The sequence below is a fragment of the Emydura macquarii genome, unplaced genomic scaffold (genome assembly GCF_026122565.2).
Source record: "Emydura macquarii macquarii isolate MOO-44397 ecotype Brisbane River unplaced genomic scaffold, CSIRO-AGI_Emac_v2 contig_2895, whole genome shotgun sequence".
Lineage (NCBI taxonomy): Eukaryota > Metazoa > Chordata > Testudines > Chelidae > Emydura > Emydura macquarii.
In genome coordinates, this window is record NW_027133032.1 from 15,956 (window position 1) to 23,771 (window position 7,816).

Consider the following 7,816-nt stretch of genomic DNA (forward strand, 5'->3'; position numbering starts at 1 on the left):
CCTTCGGAGATTTATGATTTAGACCTTGTCTGTGAAGACAGAGGCAAAAAAAGCTTTGAGTACCTCAGTTTTTCCCACATCCTCTGTTGCTTGGTTGCCTCCCCCATTCTGTAAGGGGCCCACTTCTTGTTGCTAACATTCTCCCATGGAGTGAATGGGCCAGATTACCAGCTCTGGGGGTCAACGGGCCGTAGCTTCCTTGAGTCAATGGGCCAGATCCCAGCTGGGGTCAATGGGCCAGAGCTCAGAGATCCTCAGTGGGTTTAAACTAGTGTAATTCAAGGGAGGCTTCGTTACACCCGCTGAGCCCATGGAAGATGCTCCAGCCCCTCTCACCAGCACTGTGTTGAATTACAAAAGCCAGAGCAGGCCCCAGTGATGGTGGCTGGAAGTGGCCAGCTCCCCTCTGCCCCTCCTTCCCTGAGAACGTGCTGCCTCTCCAGCCACTAAGCTGGGCGGTGACAGCACCGGAGACTGTGACTTCCTCTTCCTCTGTCAGAGGGGAAGGATCTGGCCCCCTCCCTGTGCCTAGACCAGACCAATGATGGCTGAGCTGAGACCCCAGCTCCCGGCCCAGAGCGCCCAGCTCAGGATAGCGCTAACTCTCCTTCTGCCTGCACTGGGTGAGTGGCCTCCCTTGGCTCCTGTCCCTCTGTCCGTCAATCAGAGATCCCCCCATCCCTACCACATCCCACATCCCCCACTCCCCATTCTCTCCCCAGATTTCTCACCCCCTCTCCTCTCTTCTCTTCCAGCCTCTCTTGAGACTCTCCACAGCCCAACTTCCCCCACAGGTAACGACGTCTCCTGTCCTGGCTGAGGGGTTGTGCAGTGGGGGTGGGGATCCCCCCCTCTCACCCCATAATATTTGCAATTGCAAGGAAAGGGGGTTCTCCATTTGCCCTCTTTATCATGCTCTGGGTGGCTGAGACCGCCCTGTGCAGAGGGTTCTCCTCTCACACCTGCCCCAGCAGTGGCAGCTCCCATACAGAGCCGCGTCCATGTGGGCAAATAAATGTAATAAAATGAACAATATCCAGGGTTGCATTCCCCCCCCCCTTTTTCAATTTTGTATTTTTCCCTTAGCCACTGTGTCATTTTTCCAAAGTTGAGGAAGTTTTAAAAAGATTTGGAATGAGAAAACAAAAAAACCTCCCACAAAGCCTTAAATATCTTTCACTTTACTGCATTCAGAGGCAAAAAAAGACAAAGGAAAAAAGAGGAGAAAATGGAATAACCCATTTTTTTCATTGTCCCTCTTTTTTGCACTGAAAAAGTGGGGAAAAAAGTAAATAAATACGAGAAATGTTTCCCCAATTTCTCTCAGGTTTTTTCCTTTCCCCACTGTGTCAAAAGACAGAAACATTGACAGAAGGTGAGAACTGTCCATTAAATGTAAATATTTTAATTATGTTTGTTTGATATTGTTTTGAAAAATGAAAACTGGTGTTGTATACAAATGTTTTTGATAAAGTCACTGACAAAATTTTGACCAGCTGTACGTGTTAGGCACCGAGCACCAGATGTGTAAAGGTGCCTAAAAATCTAGATAGGTACCGAGGTGCCTTGAAATGAATGGGAGTTAGGTGCCTGCATGCTTTTGAAAACCCCACTAGGCACCTAAATACTTTTATAAATCTGCAAAACTCAAAACTAAGAAAACTTTCAATTAATTTAAACTATCCCATTAGTAAATAAAGTTGGAAAACACCCTGACATTTTCCCATGGTTTTGACAGGATAATGTTTTGGCTGAAAAAAGGTCAATTAGTCCCAGCTTAGTGGGTTCAAAGCTCAACCGATGAGCCCTGCAGAGGTCTGGAAGCCAAGGATCATGGCATCAGGATTGTCACTGCCAACACATGGAGACTTAACATAACATAATGTGCACCCCTAAATTCCTGGTCAGTCTCTGGGCCAAGAGTAGAACCATCTCGCTGGGAGGGTGCATGTCTCAGGTCTTCTTCTACCAGTTCCTAGGCTGCACCGAGTGCCTCCTCTGCACTGTCATGGCCTATGACAGGTACGTGGCCATCTGCCACCCGCTGCGCTACCTGATCATCATGAACTGGAGGGTTTGCGCCATCCTGGCTGCCAGCACCTGGGTCACCAGCTCCTTCCACGCCACCATTCTCACCTTCCTGACCTTCACGCTGCCCTACTGCAGGCCCAATGTGATAGACTATTACTTCTGTGACATCTTCTCCGTGGTGAAGCTGGCCTGCGCGGACACGTACGTCATCGAGACCGTGACCTTTACCAACACTGGGATGGTGCCCATGATCTGCTTCTTCCTCATCCTCTCCTCTGCATCCACCTTCTTCCCATGTAGCTTGCTGATCGCCCGCTTCATGTCCTCGTTCCTCAGGGTGTAGATGATGGGGGTCAGCAACAGAGTGATGGCTGTGAAAAACACAGACACCACCTTGTCCTCAGAGAAGCTGGTGGTTTGGCGGGAGTAGATGAAGATGCAGTGGCCCAGGAAGAGTGCCACCACCGTCAGGTGGGCGGCGCAGGTGGAGAGCGCCTTGCGCTTCCCCTCGGAGAATTGATTCCTTACAAAGACCAGAATGACACCATAGGAGACCACCAGCACCACGAAGCAGACCACAGAGACGAGCCCCGAGTTGGAGATGATGAGCACCTCGATGATGTAGGTGTCGGTGCAGGCCAGCCTGATGACTGGCGGCACGTCACAGAAGAAGTTGTCTATCTGCCGGGGCCAGCAGTATGTCAGCTTGATGATCATGCCAGTCAGGACTAAGGAGTGAATGGCCCCACCAAGCCACACAGCAGCAGCCAGCAGCAAGCAGACCTTCTGGTTCATGACGGTGAGGTAGTGCATGGGGTTGCAGATGGCCATGTAGCGGTCATAGGCCATGACAGTGAGCAGGAAGATCTCCGTGCAGGTGAAAACGTGGATAAAGAACATCTATGCCACACAACCCCCGAAAGAGATGGTCTTCTATGCGGAGAGGAAGTCGGCTAGCATCTTGGGCACAGTGACGGAGGCGTGGCACACATCGATGAAGGAGAGGTTGCAGAGGAAGAAGTACATGGGTGTGTGCAGGCACTGGTCGTGGACAATGGTGACCATGATAAGGATGTTCTCAGCCAAGGTTGGCAGGTATATGGGCAGGAAGACCATGAAGAGGATCAGCTGTGTCTCTGGGTTGGAGGAGAGTCCCAACAGGATGAACTCAGTCACTGTGGTCTGATTCAGGGTCACCGCCTTTCCCATTTTTGTTCCTAGAGGGAAGAAGAAATTGTTATAGGAATTGGGTAGGAACCCCTTTAAATAGTTTCAGAGCCATCCTGTGGGGCTGCCTTTCTTCCGTTGAAGAAGCCACCAGAACAGAGATTGTTAGCTAGACCTTGTAGGTTTGTATATACTTAATAAACATGGTAATTCGATACCCAATGGTGTCTGTGTTTCATGAAGTAGAGCTGGGTGAAAGTTTTTGGAGGAATAGTTTATTCACTGCAAAACACCGCTGAGGCAGACAGAAGCTAGTCATGAATTTGGTTCAAATTCAGTGAATAGTTTCACATAAAAAGAAGGCAAAATATCAGAAAAAATAAAAATGTTTGACTTTTTGAAGCAAAAGTTTTATGTTTCAAAACGATGTTTCATTTAAAGTTTAGCTTAATGTATTTAAACAAAGAATGAAAAAAATATAAAAAACACACCCCAAAATGAAACAAAACAAAACATTCATTTCAGGTCGAACAAAATAGATTGTTCACCCTGAAATGAATTTTTTCAGGTTTTTGTTTCAGTGGGAAAAACTGGTAAAATACCATTTTTAGTCAATCCACAATGAAAGTATTTTGGATTTTTCAAGTCAGTTATTCACTCAGCTGTAATAGAGAGCAAAGGTGCAATGGTTCTCTTGCCAGGCCCTCACTGCTGTTAATGCCCCTTAGTGCCAGGCACTACACAGACACAGCGAGAGGTGGTACTTTCCCTGAAGAGCTCAGTCGAAAGAGGCAAGAAGTGGTGGTGCTGGGAAACTGAGGAATAGAGAAGGGAAGTGACTTGCTTGAGATCAGTAGCAGAATCAGGAATAGAATCCAGGTTTCCTGAGTCCTAGCCTTCTAACCACGAGAATCATATTGCTTCCCCATTTAAGGTTCCCTTCTGCAAGGATTCTCTCTCATCCCCCAATCCATATGAAAATGTAAAATACAACAGCAAAGTCCGATCTTTCCAATACACTGCAGTTTAATAAAATTACAGCAAGGTGAATTTTTGGCTGATTTTTTATTGGTAAAAAATGCAGATTTGATCACACCAAAACATTTTGTGACTTTGTGTTGATTTCATCAAATTGTTTGTTAAAAAAAGTTCTGAAAAAATCTAAATTACTTTTTATTTAAAAATATCCTTTAAGATATATTAAAAAGGTTGAAATGGAAATGCATCAAGTCACTTGTCAAAACAAACATTTTGTTTGACCCCAATTTAATTTCTTTTCACTTTTTGATTCATTGAAAATTGTGTTGTTTTCTATGTTTTTTTTTTACTTTATGAAATTGCAATCAATCAGAAAAAATATATATATTATCCACTCAGCACTAAATAAAACATGCCATATAATCAGGTGTTAAACTATTAGATTTTTATCAGTAAATGTTGGTAAATGTCTATTTCACTATACATACATAAACCAATGAAAAATATTTCCATTGACGATAATTGAAATTTACAGCTAGGCAAAGCAAGAAAAATGCTGTTTGAGAACTTATCACAGTTTCATTTAAGGATATTTACTCTGTATATTTTGACATGTGATGTTCACAATGCATTTTAATGGTTATAATGCTTTAACTTTTTGAATCTCGATGTCTACTGTCCATAAATAATTGTCTGAACCCCCCAAAATTTCCTACAACTGTGAAGATTTAAATGGATAAAAAATTAGAAAAAATATCACAAAAATAAACATCAATATTATCTATCAAAATTATAAAAACTAAAAATAAAACTCTGCCAAAACAAAGACATGAGCTGGTAATTTAAGCTACCCACTCCGTCTCATTTTTTTGAAGAACAGTCTTGCATTCGCGATCTTTGGGCCAGCTGTTGTAAATCAGGGTCACTCCTTCAGAGTCGAGGGAGCTGTGCTGATTTGTGCCAGCTGAGAACCTGGTCAACATGTTCACGGCTTCAAAAGAAAGAAAGAAAAAGAAAATGAAAAAGAAAAAGAAGTATCTAAGGACAACAGTTCTTTTTTCATCTAATAAACCACTAATGGTAAAGGAACAGAGCCCGCACTGGTGTCAATTGTCTGTAGCTCTAATGGAGTCAAAGGGGACACTCCCAGCTCGGGTAAGTTAGTGATAGCACCACTGGAGTTGGTGCAGCCGGCTGTGCAAGTGGGGTAAATAGGCTGCTGCTCTGTGGTGTCAAATTCAACTCGGTTTCTCTCCCACTATTATTGTACTGATGCTCTCCAAAATAGACACAGCTACATTACTCCAGTTTTTACACCGGTGTAATTCTATTTAGGTCAAACTGGGCCTAATTCTCATTTACATCAGAGACTCTTTAGATACATCTGCTATCTTAAAGTGACCTTAAACAGGTTGTAAGTTACATTGAAGCCCACGACACTTTATCCCGCTGGAGCCCTTGCAAAGAGTCCTCAGTGCAGACGAAAAACAGTTTCAGTGCAGTTATGCTGGTGTAAAACTGGAGTCATGCAGTTGTCAGTCAGGTATGGAGATTAATGAAACAAAGCTATTGGGCCAGATCCTCAGCTGGTGTAAATCTAACATGAAACAGGAGTAACTTGGCAGAGGATGCACCCTGCTGCTCTTCTCCAAAGTAATAAAGAATGACTTACAAGGAGATGGCAACACGAGGAACTCCTGACAAATTTCGTGTCTGGTGCAGTCCTGCACCAGAAATGGGGACATGGGCTGCTGCTTTCCAGGTCAAGGGGAAAGTTTTACTGCTCTGCAGAGTTTTGTTGTTTTACTCGTATGCCGCAATATCCTGGCTCAGAGTTCTGGTAGGATCGTCCTGCTGGGGGGAGAAATGGATTAGACAGGCAGATAGAAAGATGCATGCTGTAAATAGCAGGTGAGAGCAAGAGAGCATACTTGTCCTAGGCCAGAGAAAGAGCTCTGTGTAAACTCAAAAGCTGGTCTCTTTCACCAACAGCAATTGGCCCAATAAAAGATATGACCTCATCCACGTTGTGTCTCTAATGTTGTGGGGTCAAAACAGCTACAGCAACGCTGCAAACTGCTAGATAGATGGGTGTGTGGAGGGATAGACAGACAGACAGACATGGATGGTATCTCACCAGGGGAGCTGGGCCTGCCCAATTCTGACTGCTGGTTTCCAGTCTAAAATAGTTCATCCTCCATTCATTTCACACGTTTCTTGCAGGGGGCCGGTCCCCATGCTGGCGGAAGAGTGGGGAGGGCCCGTGTTTGAGAAGGAATCAGGAGATTTAGAGGCAGTGAGTGTTTGTACAGCACCTGGCACCATGGGGCTCTGGTTCATGCCTAGGACTCCTGTGCCCCACTGCAGTACAAACAACCAGTAATGAGAATTGGAGGCAAAGGAAGGGAGCCCCTGTATGTGCAAAGCTGCTGCAGTGATGAATGGGTGAGGGGGGGTGGAGATGACCAGTCACTAGGTGGCAGGCGAGGATCATCAATGGGGAATCTCACACAAGGGTTCGCTTTGGTTTTGAAAGCTGGAATTTCCAAAGAGAGTTAGGCACCCAACTCCTATTGAATCAAGTGCCTAACTCCCTCAGGCTCCTTTGAAAGGGGCTTGGCATAAAGCCAAATCACCAGTGGGTGAGGCGAGCAGTAGGGTCTGACCCGCAGCAGGTGTTCACTGGTGCAGCCTCCACTGCGTTCACTGGATGGAAGTAGATGAGAAGCCCAGTGGTCAGTGCCTCGTGCACCATTTCCAGGCCTAGTGTTAAATGTCCCAGGCTCTGTGGCTGACCGTACTCCCTTGGGAAGGGTGCTCCCGTGGTCAGCATGCCAGCCTGGGGCTTGGGAAATCTGGATTCTATTTCCCCCTTTCTCCAGCGACTCCCTGGGTGACCTTGGCTATGCCACTTACCTCCAGATTTGAACAGGTGTTTTAGCACCTCCAGAGGCAAAAAGGGACTGAGGGGGGGTTTGAAAAGCAGAGGTGCCTGGCGCCCACTGAAATCAAAGGGACTGAGGCATTTCTGAAAATCCAATTCGGTGCCTAAATCCCTTTACAAACCTGCCCTCTGTGCCTTGGTTCCCGCCTTCCTGTGCCCTTCCCTGCCTCGGGGGCATTGCGAGGGTCGAGACGTTACAGATTTTGGGGTGCTCGGAGAACAGGGGCCACGGAAGCACCGAAGGCCTTGTTGACACACAAAGTTTGTAGTGCTTGAACTATTCCGGTGTAACTGAAACGTGAGAAGGCCTGTCGTGTGCATGTCGTCACAGCAGCATAGAGGGGCTTGTCCTGACATAGCGATTGCTAAACGGTGAGGAGAATAAACGGTACCAGCACAAGGCACCTTGCTGCCAGCAGAACCTGCACCACAGACAGAAAGGTTCTGGGAGAACCATCTGTTAAAAATTCACCCACAAAATCTGTGTGTGGAGCAGGGATGAAAGATGTGGCTGGGGAGCCTATCCCACAACATCAGCTTCAATCCACCACCACCACGTAGGCAGCACGGAGTTCCCACAGTTCCCACGCTCAGTCTCACCTCCCCCCTGTGGGGCAGAGAAGGGCTAGATCCCCCCTTTCGCTGCTGGGGAGATGAGGCTGAGGTGGACAGATTTTTAAAGGTATTTAGGAACGG

General features: G+C 46.3%; 1 pseudogene; it reads right to left on the minus strand.

Annotated features, from left to right (window-relative positions):
- Positions 1-2,184: 2,184 nt before the first annotated feature.
- LOC137166627 (olfactory receptor 4E1-like) lies at positions 2,185-3,240 on the minus strand (annotated as a pseudogene).
- Positions 3,241-7,816: the final 4,576 nt, after the last annotated feature.